This window comes from Hylobates moloch, unplaced genomic scaffold, assembly GCF_009828535.3.
Source record: "Hylobates moloch isolate HMO894 unplaced genomic scaffold, HMol_V3 SCAFFOLD_18, whole genome shotgun sequence".
Lineage (NCBI taxonomy): Eukaryota > Metazoa > Chordata > Mammalia > Primates > Hylobatidae > Hylobates > Hylobates moloch.
This window is the reverse complement of record NW_026652293.1, coordinates 4,463,822-4,479,823: the sequence shown is the minus strand read 5'-3', so window position 1 is coordinate 4,479,823 and position 16,002 is coordinate 4,463,822. Positions and strand designations below refer to the sequence as shown.

The 16,002-nt window shown below is 46.7% G+C and overlaps 1 protein-coding gene and 1 long non-coding RNA gene across 4 annotated transcripts in view; one reads left to right on the top strand and one right to left on the bottom strand.

Moving 5' to 3' along the window:
* Nucleotides 1-5,045: 5,045 nt before the first annotated feature.
* The window catches only part of CAMK1G (calcium/calmodulin dependent protein kinase IG), a 30,535-nt gene continuing 19,578 nt past the window's right edge, over nt 5,046-16,002 (top strand). The window contains exon 1 of one of the 2 annotated variants that reach the window (XM_032136602.2): nt 5,046-5,120. The gene's annotated coding sequence lies outside the window, so the exon portion shown is untranslated. Of the gene's footprint in view, nt 5,121-5,253; nt 5,281-16,002 lie in introns of those variants that run through there. The other variant, XM_032136603.2, reaches the window with a different exon arrangement.
* Nucleotides 8,344-12,897, bottom strand: LOC116457405 (uncharacterized). 2 transcript variants are annotated; one of them, XR_009210722.1, is made up of 4 exons: nt 12,477-12,897; nt 11,521-12,371; nt 10,548-10,680; nt 8,344-8,672 (listed from the first exon to the last, which is right to left on the bottom strand). It is a non-coding gene; the product is annotated as an uncharacterized LOC116457405 (long non-coding RNA). The 2 variants fall into 2 exon arrangements; XR_004245027.2 differs by having other exon boundaries at nt 11,521-12,897.

Below are 16,002 nucleotides of genomic sequence, written 5' to 3'. Positions count from 1 at the left end.
TTTCACAGGCCGCAGGAGCAATGTTGTCCAAGACACAGCAGTGTAAAATATCTATTCCTGGAAATACTAGCAGTCTGGTGTCTTATTTTTAACATAAATAAATACTAAAGAAGTGAGTCTTGCATTGATTCACGCCTGTGAGCCAACCCATCTCTAAGGTCCTATAATTTCCATACCCTCCCTCCAGCCCTCATTCCCTGATCAGGAGCACATTCTATTCCCTGTTATCCAACCTCCAACTGGAGATATGTTTTGAAATAAGTGATATTTGCTCTTTGGTGGCCCCTCTTCCCCCTCATTATCTGTCCTATCATGCCTTCAAGGCTTTGCATGATCTACTCCTTTTCCTGCCTCACCAGCTGCATTTGGGCTACTCTCCCCACTACATTACCTGCCCAGTCACAATGCACTACTCTGTATTTCCCCAGCAGGTATGGCTCCTTTCCACCCCAGGGCCTTTACACATGCCATTTTTTGGTTTGTTTTCCTGACTTCTCATGTAGCCAATTCTTTCTCCTGATTCATTCTCCCTTCCCTGTTCCACCCTGGCACATCACCATGTCTTGTCATTTGGCTGTCCAGAAAGCTCAATCTGGAGATCTAATTAAATGTAAAAGACAATGCAGAAAGCAGGTGACACAAGAATCTGCTCTTAAACAGAGGAAGGATTGCTCTGTCCTCATGAGCACATCTCCCTTTTCTACTCCTTATACCAAACCTTAAGAGGACCCCTTATTTTATTTACTTGGAGGGGTAAGCGTGGTCCAATGGGAGTGGTGGAGGTAACTATCAGGTTTTTTTTTTTTTGAGACAGAGTGTCGCTCTGTCGCCCAGGCTGGAGTGCAGTGGCACAATCTCGGCTCACTGCAAGCTCCGCCTCCCAGGTTCACACCATTCTCCTGCCTCAGCTTCTCCGAGTAGCTGGGACTAAAGGTGCCCGCCACCACGCCCGGCTAATTTTTTTGTATTTTTAGTAGAGACGGGGTTTCACCGTGGTCCCGATCTCCTGACCTCGTGATCCGCCCGCCTCGGCCTCCCAAAGTGCTGGGATTACAAGCATGAGCCACCGCGCCCGGCCATCTATCAGGTTCTATATGGCCACTTTCCCCTTTGCCAATGTCACCTGTGACATTGCAAAGCTGTCTCATCATTTCCAGTATGGATTTTGTATAGGTATTCAAACCTCTGTGTTTTCTTAATTCTACCACACCCACCACTGACGCCTCCCGAATCTGGTCCCACTCATCCTTAATATGCAGATTCTACTTTTTCTATAAAACCTTTCCTAATATCTCCACCCTGCAGCAATCTTTCCATGACCCCTATCTCTGGGAACAATGTAAATTAATAGTACCTTATTTAGCTATTGAATGATCTCCAATTGTTATTCTGTAGCTTGTCTCCTGTCCTGGGAACATAGTTGATGTTTAATAAATATTTGGTCAAATTGTCAGTTGAGAAAAACATAGAGACAAGGCCATTAAAAGAATATGAACTGTGCAAAACTGCAACCACGCATGTGCACGTGCATGTCTTTGTGTATGTGCACGCTTGTACCTGTGCTGTAATGACAAAAGCTCTCTTCCACATCCTTGAGAGACATTACTAAATGTCCCCTCATTTCTCTAGTCATCTGTTCTAATATTTGAGCAATGGGTGCTCTACCTCCTCACTAGGCCTCCAATGATTGGCACATGGCCCAGTCAGTGCTTGCAAGGAGATCTGGCTTCTGACCTCATCACTAAGAGGCAGTGCTTTCTCCTCTGGCACCAGACATCTGCTGAACCTATTTCTGTTTCCATAGCAGAGAATTCATTCCTGGCTCTGTGGTGTGTCCAGCCCAGCAGGGTGCAGGTGAATTGGAGGGAATGGGAAAGAAAGAGGATTCTGGTGGTCTGATGACAACAGGCAATTCCTTGCCGATTCATCCTTTCATCAGAGTGACTTACAATGTGCAGAGTTGACTGATTCATACACTTGGACAGTAAAAATTGTATGAACATAGGAACTAGGTCTGGTTTAAGATCCCCAATACTTAGTATATAGTCAGCACTTGATAAATATTTAAGGAATGAGTATATGTATGTGTGTGCTGGGAAAGTCTTCAGAGAAGCAGAATTCAGCTTCCTCTAGAGATAAACTTTGTAATGTGTGTCAATGCCCATGGGCATATTTGGCTATCTTAGGCTGTGATAAACTCCCCAGCTCCAGAGCGTGCAAACAGGAGGAGGACAGCAGCTTAGTGAGGGATGCTTTACCCAGAGCGTCTAGGCAATAAATGGGATGTTGTATCAATAACAATAATATGCTATTATTCCTACTTTCAATACTAATAATAGTTACCATTTATTAAGTACTTACTTATGTACCAATAATTAGCAAATCATATCTTACTTAATTATGATGACTATCAAAGGTCTTTCTACTCCTGAGGGCTGATAAATCTGTAAGGTCCAATAAATATTTGCAGAGCCAGGCACAGGAGGAGGATGGAGGAAAGAAAAAAGAGGGGCAAGAAATATAGGCAGAATCACAGCCCTTAAATAACTATCAATTTAAAAAAGGAGACGGGAAACAAACTAGAATTCAAGGCAAAAATAGATTAAGAACTAAGAAGAGTTGTAGACAAAGAGTTTTGAGAACAGTCCAAAGGGAGGAGTGATCAGTTCTCAGTGGGAAAGGAAATCTTAGAAGGCTTCCTGGGTGTGGAATTTTTGAATCTATAGCATTTCTATAGGCAGAGAATGAGGAAAGGGCATTTTCTTAACCAACGGATCAGGATAAATGAAGGTCAGGAGTTTTGGTGTGAGTGTTATGTTAGAAATAAGTGTTTCATATGGTGTGGCTGGAGTGTCACATGGGTAGAAATACAGATGCAGTGGAGGAAGGATAGCTTTGTGCTAGATCCTAGAATGCTTTCAATGATGGGCTGAAGTGTTTGGATTTTATTCTGTAGACAATGAATGTTTTTGATGAGGAAGCAATATGTTTTATTAAGGTAATTCTAGAATGAAAGTTACATTGTAGACTGTCTTAGTCTATTCAGGGTGCTGTAACAAAATACCATAAACTGGCAGCTTGTAAACAGCAGAAATCTATTTCTCACCATTCTGGAGGCTGGAAGTCCCAGCAAATCCAATGCCTGATGAGGGCTCACTTCCTAATTCATAGAAGGCAGCTTCTCTCTGTGTCCGCATATAGTGGAAGGGGCAATGCAGCTCTCTGGGGTCTCTTTTATAAGGGCACTAATTCCATTCACAAGGGCTCCACCCTCATGACCTGATCACCTCCCCCAAACCCCATGTTTTAATACCACCACACTGGTGATTAGGTTTCAGCATATGAATTTGGATGGGGACATAAATATTCAGACTATGGCAGATAAAGAATGATCATAGCTAAAATTTATTAAGTGCTTACCATGTACGAGCCACTGTTCTAAGCAGATGCATTCTGTCTTGCTCCACCCTACTAATGTGTGAAATAAGTTTAATAATTATGCCATTTTACAGATGGAAAAACTGAGGCATAGAGAGGTTAAGCCACTTTCCCAAGGCCACATATCTGTCAATGGAAGACCCAGTAATCCAACCTAGAAGTCTTCCCCAGAGCCGCTTTTAACTATCCTACCGCACCACGTCACCCTATCCTATCACAGTTCTACCTGGGTGGGAGGCTGAGGGCCTGAACTGAGATTGTAGAGGTGAATATATGCTTGCATTCACATAAAGAAATACCATAATAAAAGTGGTCACCTATAGAGGGCAATGTCAGGGTCAAGGGACAGATAGGGAGTAGAAGGGGATGACACATCTCAATGTATGCCTTTTAGTATGGTCTTTTTCTTGCCCATATGAATGTGTTATTTATTCAAAAAACAAGATGACACAAAAGAAATGGTACAATTTAAAAGCTAATTTCAAGGAACAAATGAAAGTGCATAAGAGCTGGATGGGTTTGGAAGACAAATGAAACAGGCAACACAAACAAAGCAAACCCTGGAGTTTCTCACTTGAGTGTTTGGAAGATGGTAGCCCATTAGCCTAGCTGGGGAAAACAGGAGAGTGGGTTTGGGGTGGCCATAACACATTCAGCCTTGTTTGTAGGTGACAGTGGACATTTGGATGTTGAGGTTGAGCATGATAAGCCAGGTGGGGTGTTGACTGGGGAGAGTTTCATGAAGGTGGTAATACTAGACCCCGTGAGTAGATGGTAACCTTAAGGAGAGAGTAGAGAAGGAGAAAACAAGACAGCAGATGACAGAGGTTAAAGAAATCTGCACTAAAGGGACTGCCCCAGAGAAGCTGAGATGGAGATTGTGAAGCCTTGGTCAAGAGCCAGGCTGGAGAGATGAGTACAGGAAACAGAGGGAGCAGGGAGTTTCCGAAGGAGGGGAATGATTTCCTGGGGTCTCATGGGTTAGGACTGAGACAGGTTTGGGGATCAGAATGCTGAGCTTCTGGAGGAAAGGAGACATATCAAAGATACTGAGTGAGACCGTCCAACTGAGGGGCCCCTTGTGGGACATCCGAGGCCCTTTCTCCCAGTTCTGTAAGAGATAACAAGCAAGGTGGACACTGTCTTCGGTCCCTACATGTCAGCCAGTGTGGATGTTCTGTTTTTCAGGGAGGTGTTTTTAGACAACATACACCATCACCTGAGTGGTTAAAAGGGAAACTGAGGCAGGCAATCCTAGAAAGCTTCTCTGATTTTTTTCTGTCATCACCCATTCAGAATAATGGGAACCTATAATTTGATGTTTTTGTTTTTCATTCTTCCTTTCTGTCTTTCCATCACACACATCAATGCAAACACAATTTCACACACACGCACACACACACACACACCAGGCAAAAATGCACAAGCATTTTTCTGGATAAGACTCATTACTGCTTGCTGGGAGGGAGGGAGAGCAGAGCCGAGGAAAGGAACAAGAGATGCAAGCCACCCTAGCTACTTGTACTCCCCTTTAAGGCTGCATGGTTACGGTCCTGGGAAAGAAAACTCCTGCATTCCTCCCCTTTAACTGGGTTTATTGTTAAAGCACTGGAGCAGCTAATCCTCACAGACCTGTAGGAGGTGGAGTGGGAGCTCAAGCAGGATTCTTCCCGAGTCCCTGGGTAAGAAAACCCTGCTTCTTTTCTTGGCTTTAGAGGGTCTCTTTGCTTAGTGGGAAGCGTGCAGCACCTAGCGAGTGGATTTGAAGAGCCACTTTGTAAGCAACTTGGGCATTTATTTTAGCCCCAGTTCCAGTCTTCCCTGACTCTTTTGGCATCAAGGGTAAGTTATAGCTGTCTTGGAGAATAAGTCTGAATGGGGGGTCCGGGTGGAGCCATCTGTCCGTCACTCCTGGGCTGGCTTGCATGGAAGCCTTTTGCCCTTCTGGGCAGGGAAAAGGGAGAAAAATATCTTTATGTGCCCCTCCTGCAATGCCTGCATTCTAGGGACAAGGCTCTGTGCCTGGTGGGACCCCGTCCATCTGCTGGGGTGTCAGGACCTCCAGCTCTCTTGCACCCCTCCCTCCTGCTCAACCTTCATCTCTTAACCTCTCTGACCCCATCCATCAAATAAAGTACGCCCTCTCTGCCGACCTCTTTGGGTTATTGGGAGGATTAGAAGAACCAATGGCAAAAAGATTTGTAAACAGCCTGTGGCTCTGCAAGCCTAAGGAAGACGAATCAGCCTCAGTCACTCCTGGAGGGGTCAGTGGACAGGCTTCAGGCTCCCTATCCTCGGCCGCGTTAAGATGCAGAACGCAGCTGAGCTATCGCTGTCAGTCACAAGACAGCTGCTTCACCTTCCCCAGGGGCACGTCTACCTCCCTTCTGTTTTTAAACTTCCCTAGTTTACCTCTCAAGTGAAGATCTTAAAAGGAGGTCTGGATTCACCACCACCACCACCCCCATCCACACCGTGGCCCCTTCTCTCCACGTAACTTTGACGCACAAACGTTAACCCTGAGGCTCCTGGAGGTGGCTGCCAGGGCTCACACTGGTCTGGCTGCAGTGCTTGGCTGGACAGCCTCTTGCTCTGGAGTCAGATAAATTGATCATGAGGAAAATCTCTGAGAAGGGTCAAGAGAGTCAAGCAGATTCCGCCTTAGGTAAGAAGATGATCTTTTCCAGATCATAAGCTGAAGACAGAACAAGGTCCCTGTCATTCCTGCTGACCCAAGCTTAACCAGAACCAAAGATGAGACCCACCTCTGAAACAGGCCATAACACAGAGTGCTTAGTAATACCTGGTATGGGGACCACACTTTACAGTTTATAATGTGTTTATAATTAATCATCTTTAGGACGATCCCATCAGATGGTGTGGCATGTATTATTTCCCCCTTAGTATAGATGAGACCATTGAGGCTTAGAAGTTAAAGGGTTTGCCTGGGGTTGCAAAGCTGGTGATGGTGGTGGCATCTGAACCCAGATCTATTGATAAATTCAGTGACCTTTCCATGATGCTGCAGATTGCTCTGGTGTGTGTGTGTGTGTGTGTGTGTGTGTGTGTGTGGATGCTTATTAAGAGTACTCTTCAGAAAGTACTTTTTGGGAAAGAAGCTTGAGGTTAGAGTGAGAAATGGTTTGAACTGGAGCCATGAGAGGCTTGGGGCAATAGACATGCTGCCCCCAGCCTCCATGCTGAGAAATCTGAGTGCTTTAGGGATTCAGCCCTTTCAAGATTGTCCGAGCCATGTGTTCCCAGGAGAATCAGTCAGACGTTAGGATTGCATTACAGCATCATAAGGATGAAGGTGGAGATGAGTGACATCCCAGCAACTGCCACCAGGAAAGAGGCAACAGGTTATGTGGTACAGTGACGAGAAGACTAGCGTTGGAATCCAGTTCAGTTGTATGATTCACTATCTGTTTGATGTGGGGGATTTTTCTGAACATTTCTACTTATCAGTACCTCAGCTGTAAAATGCAGTTACCTTGAAAGGTGGCCGTGGGGCCTTAAACAAGATAATGCATGCAAAGTGCCTAGCGCGGTGCCCCACCCAGGTGCGTGGTCCAGGGCAGCGAATACTATAAAGCCTGGGAGCGATTCTACCTGGAAGTGAAAAAGCATCCCCCTCCAAGAGGAGAGCGCCTCCCTCGCTCCCTCTCCCCCATACACACGCACACAGGGCCAGAAATAAATTGCCACACGAGTGCGCGCGAGTGGCGGCGCCCAGCCGCAGCCTGCCAGCGCCAGCCAGTGAATGAGCTGCAGCATGAATGAGGGGAGCGGCTGAGTCTGCAAACAGGCTGCGTGCCTGGCGCTACAACTGCAGGCGCGCCGCCACGGTCAATGGCGAGGGGGTTGGGGCTGAGTGGGAGCGGCTGCCAGCAAGAAAGCAAGCTGAAGCAGGCAGGGGACTGCACGGACTATCCATGAACTGTCAAACCCATGTCCTTGGAGGAAAGGCTGGTAACTCAGAGCTTCCTGACACAGCCCTTCGTCCTGAGTTCAGCCTGTCCCTCCTTTTGTACTCCATCCCTGGTAGGCGAAAGATCCTTCCTCTCCCCTTCTGGAAGCCACAGTAGAGTGCCTGGCTGGGACGGTTAATAGTAATGAGCGTCCAACCTGTACAAAAGAGGCACCTCTTGCATGGGATTAGGCTTGAAGGCGGTGTGTGACACACAGTCAGAGTTAACCTTGAAAACTCCTTAGAAAAGCGCCCCAATGGAGACCTGCATATCACCCATGAAAAAAACCAACAAAAGTATTATTTCCTCTCTTGTTGCAACAGTTCCCTGTTTTCTTGGTTGAGTACCAGATGAAGTAGTTGGCTTGCATTCAGGGCTATGATGTATGAAAAATCATATATCTTTAAACACTTTAGAAACACAGTGTGATGAGATGCTCACACTGTGAAAGGCACGTGGGAGCTGGAACCAGCTGAAGGAATAGCAGATTCCTGTCTCCTGCCCTGTGCTCACCCCGTTTAAGTCCTTATTGGTTTCCCTTTCTCTTTCTCCAGTGCTTAGTGTTTAATTCATGTGCCTATAATATGGACCCACTGCATGGCATTTTAGAGGTTGCAAACTGCTTTCGTGCCCATTGAAGCATTAGCCCTCCAAAGGAATGCTGAGAAATAGAGCAGGGATCATTACTCACGTTCAGCAGATGAGGAAACCAAGGCCCAATATACTTAGCAGCACACGAAGAATAAGCAGCATACCCTGCTCTCTACAATGGCCCCCGTGTGTTGACCTCTCAGCTACTGCATGAAGCCCTAGAGAATGATCTTCACATCCTCTGTAAGAAGTACACAATAAACCATAAGCAACACATAAATTATGGCTTGTCACTGCAGCAGGAGTGATTTTGTTAAACTTAAATGTAGGTTTGCACCTTAAATAAACTGCAGGCAACAACTGAAAAACCTTCTCCCTGGGTCATTTTGTGAACAGAAATTGGCATGCAGCGTTGATCTTTGAAATGCAGAATGGCAGTGGCAGAAGGGCTGGGAAATGGAGTGGGTGGTCCTTGAAGTTTCTCTCTGGCCAGAAGCTTCCTGAAGCCTTTAGGTTCCAGAGCCTGGGCTTTGGCAAGCTGATGAGCCACTTGGGTTGCAACCCGTGAACTGGAAATGAGTTCTGACACAGGCCCAGCCATTCACCTATGACACCACAAGGAGGGTGAAGCTGTGACTGATAGCAGAGGGCTGCTCGAAATTTCATCTATCCCTGCAAAATATGAAGAATTACAAAGCATTAGAGATGGCCTAGTCTACATTTTCCAAAGGATGCTCTGAGAAACCCCAGATCCCCTGCACACTAATATTAGTGTTACAGAAGGAAAGAATTTCACCATCCACAAAATTTGGGAAATGCCAGATTAAACAGCATGTGTCTTTAATGGTCCTCAGAATTTTTAATAAGCTAATGTGGATCATGAATCTCCAGGAAGGGGGCCAGGGGAGGTAGCAAATCCACCCTGCTCACAGAGAGTCACCCAGGACTAAGATATTGAAAAGCAAACTTCAGGGAACTTTAATCTAGTCCAATCTCCTCTGTTCACCAAAGAGGAGGATGGAAACTCAGGGATGTATAGTGATCTGCCTGGGACTGCACAGCTACTGGATATCAAACCAAGACTGGAACAAGTCTGGGTTCTTTCTAGTATTCTTTTAACCCAGTGGATGATATAAAGTCCAGTATGGGCCAGAGTCTAGAAAATTGTGGGACCCAGCAAGAAAACTTTTGCCTTTTACCCTTTTGTAACCAAGCGCTGATACATTTCCATGATTCGGTGTGCCCCAGCCTGCAGGCAGAGAGCACATTCTTATTAAAGATGATCCAACTGATAACCTCCCTCCCAAGGCCCATAGGCTTTTCTGAGTCATGCTCCACAAAGAATAGAAAATCCCGGAAGCAGAGACTATAAAGCAGTCTTAGGGTAGATTGATTCCTCTAAGGTCAGTAAAAGAGCCAGGCATGATCCAGAAGGCTCTGAGCCTGCTCACTATGCCCCAGAGTGATTCATGCCTCCTTGCTCAGAAGCCCCTAGTGACAGCACCAGCAAAAGGAGAGTGGCTCTTCCCGCGGGTAGAATTGAGAACCATTATCTGTGAGCTTAAGATTGCAGAGGTGCTACTCAAAGATGCTCTCCTTCCCTGTCCCTGTCTCCTCTGGTTTGTCCATGCCCAGTTTAGGAACATTACGATTGTTCCTACACTGTACACACATTGTAATGGATTAGAGTGGATTGGATTAGAGTGGAGTGGATTGGATTGGATTGGATTGGATTGATTGGATTGGATTCGATTTGATTCGATTCGATTCAATTGGATGGAAAGCCTTTGAATTATAACGTGATGCTCCTAAGACTCTGGATCACCTAATTAGGAGTGTAACAGTTTTAAGCTATTAGCCCAGCTGATTCATTTAATAAGCACCTCAGGGCAGGTCCCTAAATGGCTGCAACTCAAATAGGAAACTTTGGGTAGGTAGGCCACATGGAGAGTGGGGCAGACATGAGAGTCCAGAGAGAGAATCTGGCCAGTGTGGGGTCATGAGGTGACCTGGCCGTTTTAGGGTATATGACCACAGTGGGGAGGCCACTGCAGACAAACCTTATCTGCCTGAGAGTTCTGTCTCGGGCTAGTGGTGCTCCCTTTACTAAATGAAGCTGGAAAAGGAGGAAGGACAGGGAAGCTCCTTGGAAGGAGCACCTGCCTCCTGGGCTCGTGGCCCAAGCATCTCTCACCAGCTTCTCATAAGCAGCATCACACAGCCTGCCACTAGGAGCATGGAAAGGGCTGCACTCAGAGGCAGCGTCCACCCCAAGGCTGTACTGCCTGCCCTTTAGGAGGAACTTTCCCCTCTGTAGCCTCCTCCACAGCTACAGAATTTCCCCCCAAGAGGCCAGGAAGTTCACCCAAAAAATACAATTGAGCACTAACCAGGAGGCAGGTACTGTGCTAGCCCCAAGGGATGCAACAAGATAGCCAAGGTCTTTGTCTGTGTGGAGTTACTTTCTATAGAGGAGATCAACCTCAAACAAGTAAACAGGGTGCTTTGAGACTGTCATACTTATTACAGAAGAAAGGACTGGCTCACCTAAGAGAGAGTGACTCTGGCTGTGGGTAGACGGACTCTAGGTAGAATGGTCAGGAAGAGCCTTGTCTAGTGTCCCAGGGAAGTTCTTCTGACCAAGAACTGGACACAGATCCCATCCCAGGCACTAGTGTCCCTGAAATTATGATGACAAGAAAGAAGCCAAGCAGATTTGGCCTTCTATGGCCATTCCACCCTCTCCTGCTGCTGTGCCATGGGCAGAGCCTCACAGCAAGGACTATAGAGAGGGAGGCCCTGCTGCAGTCCTTTCCCAGGGCTCAGGTCTTCTCACTATAGGCTCCTCTCTAAAGCAATATAAAGAATACATCCCGCTGGGCACAGTGGCTCACGCTTGTAATCCCAGCACTTTGGGAGGTCGAGGCGGGCAGATCACGAGGTCAGGAGATCGAGACCATGATGAAACCCCGTCTCTACTAAAAATACAAAAAATTAGCTGGGCGTGGTGGCGGGCACCTGTAGTCCCAGCTACTTGGAGAGGCTGAGGCAGGAGAATGGCGTGAACCCAGGAGTCGGAGCTTGCAGTGAGCCAAGATCGCGCCACTGCACTCCAGCCTGGGCGACAGAGCGAGACTCCGTCTCAAAAAAAAAAAAAGAATACATCCACCCACCTTCTATACTCATCTTAAGTCTAACTCCTCCACAGTGCGCTCCCCAATCAACCCACCCCCAAGCTTTTCTTTCTCATTCACTCATTTAGCAACCATGGGCTGGACCTTTAGTGAGTGCCAGAAACAGTAGTAGGTTCTAGGATTTCAAAGATGAGTAACACATGGTCCCAGTCCTTTAAGCAGACTGGCCTGCATTCTTAGCTTCTTATTTATATATCTGTGTTTGGTCTTCATAACCTGATTGTAATCACTTCTAAGGCCAGACTCCTATCATAGAATGTCTATTTATAGCCCAAAGTGTATACAGGAAGTACTCAATAAATGCATGTTGAATGAAGGAGTATTACCTCCACAACTCAAAGATAGTTCCATGAATAAGGTCATTTTCTTTGCTAGGAGCCATTTTTGCAGAATATTCTTGAGAATCTTGCTGTGCTGAAGCACAAGGCACCTGAACCAGCCACGAAGCCAACATCCTCCGAGTCTCCTGAGCTATCGATGTGAAAAATCAGCCCTAAATCTCAGAGAAATCTGTGGCGGCTGCTCCTGAGCTTTGAAACCCAATGGAAATTGTTGCCAGAAATAGAGTGAGAGGCGGGGAGTACTTTGGAAACAAATGAGAGCAATACTGGAGCTTCAAGCTCCTTAGAATTTGTTTTCTTTTCCTCTGAAAAGGCCTAGATTACAGAAGTCAAGAGAGGAGGGGGAGGACTTTAGCAGAAAGAAGCAGGATGCAGCCATGGAAGGAACGTGGGCACCCCTTTCAAAGCCCACTGTTCAGACCTCCACCACACAGGGCATGGGAGTCTTGAGGTGATCACTCTTGTTACAGAGGGGTGGAAGGAAAAGCCAAAGCTATGGGGGTTTCAGATCTGGGCGTTTGATGTTTCCACATTGTATTGAAGATGGAACTAAATGGTTAGGATTCAGTGTATGGGAGGAGGGGTGGGCGGGAAAGATGTTTTCTCACAGCCTAGCTTCGGCTAAGAATACTATGTTTTTAAAGCTATTTAAGAGAGAAGGGAAAGAAGGAACAGTGAGTACAGATCTGCTAATGAGGTGGTGCAGCCTCCTGGAGAACAGGCCGTCATTCCATGGGAGCTCCGGAAGGGGGAGTGATGGACGCCTGGCTCTTGGTCCCAGAGCTGGAAGGCGGCTCTTCATTGGCTGGAAAAGCAGCATCCACAGCCCTGTTGTTCTGTGGAGAGGGGAGAGAGCAAGGGTGGGGGAGGCACACAGGCAGTTGATTTTGCTTTGTTAAATGTTCAAACCTTTGCCCTCATCCCCTACATTCAAGACTTACCAGCAGCAGTGTATCCTCACAGCAAGTATTTTTGATGCCCCCTGGAGACTGGGTCAGCTAAATGAGACTCCTTAAACCTGATAAGATTAACATGCAATAATGGACAATCTCAAATTTAAAGTACCCCATTTTTCTTTTTGCAGCCTGTAAAGCAAGTAAGAGTTCATGCATTCTAGATGCCAAGCACCCTGATAAGTGGCAGCTGCTAGATTTGGGACTCAGGATCTACAGAAGGGCATCTGGCTAAAGATATCCCCTGACTCTTATATTCCATCTTCCTCAGAGAGATCTCCACCAGTCAGGGTCCATATGTCCCCACCTTGTGTACTGTGCCCTCAAAGTCAAGTCTCAGCCCACCACTGCCAGTGAGACCTCCTCTGGCCAGTGCCTGCATCCTGAACTGCTGTGGTCCCTCTGGGCTGCCACCCTGCCAAGAGGAGCAGATCAGCAAATGGGCCAGAAGACCCAAACACAAGCTACCAGATGTATATTCAACTAGGTCAATCATGAAGGAGTTTCTCACATGCATTTTTTTAATAATAAATAGCCGCCAATTATTATATAGCCAGGTTGCAAGTTGACACATTATTAAAATGTAGACCAAAAAATGCAGCTTCCTTATTTCTTATAAATCTTTCTCATGAACTCCCATCCCATCAGGCAGCAAAAAGGGAAACAGGGAACTTTAAATTTGAATTTGTCCGTTGTAGCATAAAAATCTCCCTTTGGGTTTCAAGAGTCTCATTTAGATGACCTTATGCCTTTCAGGAAAACACAGCCTTGAGATGGCCTTTCCTCTTCCTGAGCTACTTCAAGTTGGCATTTTATGTTGTAAGGTATTTACTTAACCTTGTTGTCATATGGGAGAAGGGGTCTCAGACTTCTTAGACTTATCAGGGACCTTGGATTCCACAGTCCTCTGGATCTCATCAGAAGCCAACTAGTGACCTCTGAAGTATGACTGGTCCCACTGGTTCACGGGGATCATACTGACATACTCTACTAAAGGCCCTGATCCCAGCTGTTTGCTTACCTGAAAAGCCCTGGTCATCACCGTCTCTTCTCACCAACCCCAGCCAGCTGGCCGTGACCTGCTCTGCATCCCCTCACAGGGCCATGAGCCATGATGAGCTGGTAAATGTTTAATGACAGGTCTTGGGGCAAGGGGAGGTGGAGTCGGGGAGAAGCCCTGATTGTAGCTGTTGCCACTGTCCATGGTGTAAATACTCCTATTAGGCTGGGATTGATGGCTTATACCTGTAATCCCAGCACGTTGGAAGGCCAAGATGGGAGGGTCACTTGATCCCAGGAGTTCCAGACCAGCCTGGGTAACAGAGTAAGACCCTGTCTTTGGAAAAAAAATTAAAATTAGGCAGGCGTGTTGATGCATGCCTGTAGACCCAACTACTAGGGTGGCTGAGGTGGGATCCCTCCAACCCCAGGAGGTTGAGGCTGCAGTAAGGAATGATCACACCACTGCACTCTAGCCTGGGCAATAGAGCAAGACTCTGTCTCAAAAAAAAAAATACTCCAGTACTCCTACTGTGGTCACTTTCTAGCTGCCAACATTAACACCAGAGAGGTGCACATGAGCTGGCATGAGCTGGCATGAGCCAGCATGAGCTGGCCCTGGGGAGGTTTTCGAGTCTCTGCCCAGCATGAGGCACTATCTCAACTCACCTCCTCCCTCGAGGCCTCCCCATGATTCCTCACTGCCCTGTTAGATGTGGTTGCAGGCAGCGCTCCTCCTAGGCTTAAAGCCTCCCACCAGCAGGGTCCTGGTAAGCCACCCCATCCATGTCACCAGTCTCCCCATTCCTGACCAGATGCTCTACTCCAAGAGAGAAAAAGCAAAGATCTGTGCTTTGGAAAACTACACCATCTGTTTCCCCATCCCCTTTCCAGGATCCACTTGGACCAAAAGTATCCATCTTTCCACCTCCTCTTCCCCTCTGCCAAGAGCCTTGCTTGTATCATATTCTTCTTATTCCCAGGGGTCTAAGTCTCGTAGTTGTGTTTTAATGGCAGAAGAGGTTTCCCTCTATTCCATGAAACCTATTTTACCACGAGTCCTCCAGGTGTGGATTATCAGGAATGAAATACATCAATAAATGTCTCCAGAATATTATCTCTGTTACAACTGTTTATGATTGTAGCAGAACAGAAAAAAAAATAAAAATAAAAAAGAAATAACTGTTTATCATGTGTATCAGTGTCTCTATGTGCACCATTTCATTTAACCTTTACCATGTCATAAAGGGTTTTGCCCCCACTTTACAGATGAGGAAATAGATTCAAAGAGGTTAGTAACTTGCCTTAGGCAAGGCCATTTAACTGGTAACTAGCAAAGGTAGGATTTGAACTCAGGTTGGCCTCCAAAACTACGCTCTTCACTTAATGCTGAATTGTAGAGGAACAAACTTTCTTTTTGTTCAAAGGCTATTATTAATAGAAGACCCCATAGAGTCTACAAGTAGTTTTTCTCAAGTGGGGAAGGAAGGTAATTGCCCAAGGGGGCAGCTATTAGGCATATTTTCCTATTTCTCCATCAGGTTCAAGGAGTATAAGGGAGAGGGTGCTGGCAGAAATGGTGTCTCACTCAACACTCCTGGACACCTGGTACCCTGCCATCAGCTGTTGGAGGGGGTAGACAGAGTGGAATATCCAAAGGAACAGAGACTCCCTCCAACCATTTAACCCCACCCCAAAAACATGTTTCTCTCTAGTATTCATGAGCTCAGTCAGGGCACCCCCAACCAACCCCAGATGCTCCTGCCAGAAACATGGGAGTCCTCTCAGACTCCGTTTGCCCCACCATATGACACATCGCCTAATACTGTAGATAACTGGACTCACAGAATACATCCCAGGTTCATCATTCTCTCCTTCACTCCAATCTGGCCCAAGCCACCATCATCTCTCTCCTAGACTTCTGTCCCCTACCCCCCACTACCCATTTTCCACGCTGCAACCCTTGCCCCCTCCACTCCCTTCACAGATCAGCCAGAGTGAACTCTTTAAAACATCAATGGTGTAATAACTTCTCTGCTAAAAATCCTTCATGTCTTCCCGTCTCACCTAGAAGAAAATCCAGTGTCTTAAACAGAGTCTACAAAGCCCTTTATTGTCCGCCCCTGTCTGCCTCTCCCTACCCACTCACCATCCCGCACCATGCGGAGCTCACTCTGCACCAGCCACGCCGCCCCTTCAGGCTCTGGAGCACACTATGCTCTTTCCTCCCTTCGAGCTTTGGTGTTTTATTTCTTTTGCAGAGAAGCTCCTTCACGTGCACTTTGCTTGGTTGGCTCCTTCCCAAATTTTGGGTCTCAGCTTAAATATGACCTGCTCAAGAGGACTTCCCTGGCCTTTATCTAAAGACCCTCCCTGTTTATCTCTATGACAAACCCGGGTTTTTGTCTTTCCTAATTTTCCCCACACTGTAACTGTACACGTATGACTTTACTTGCCCATTGCCCATCTCCTTCAGGCTGGCAGCCCCGTGAAGGCAGGGCCAGCATCTGTGTTG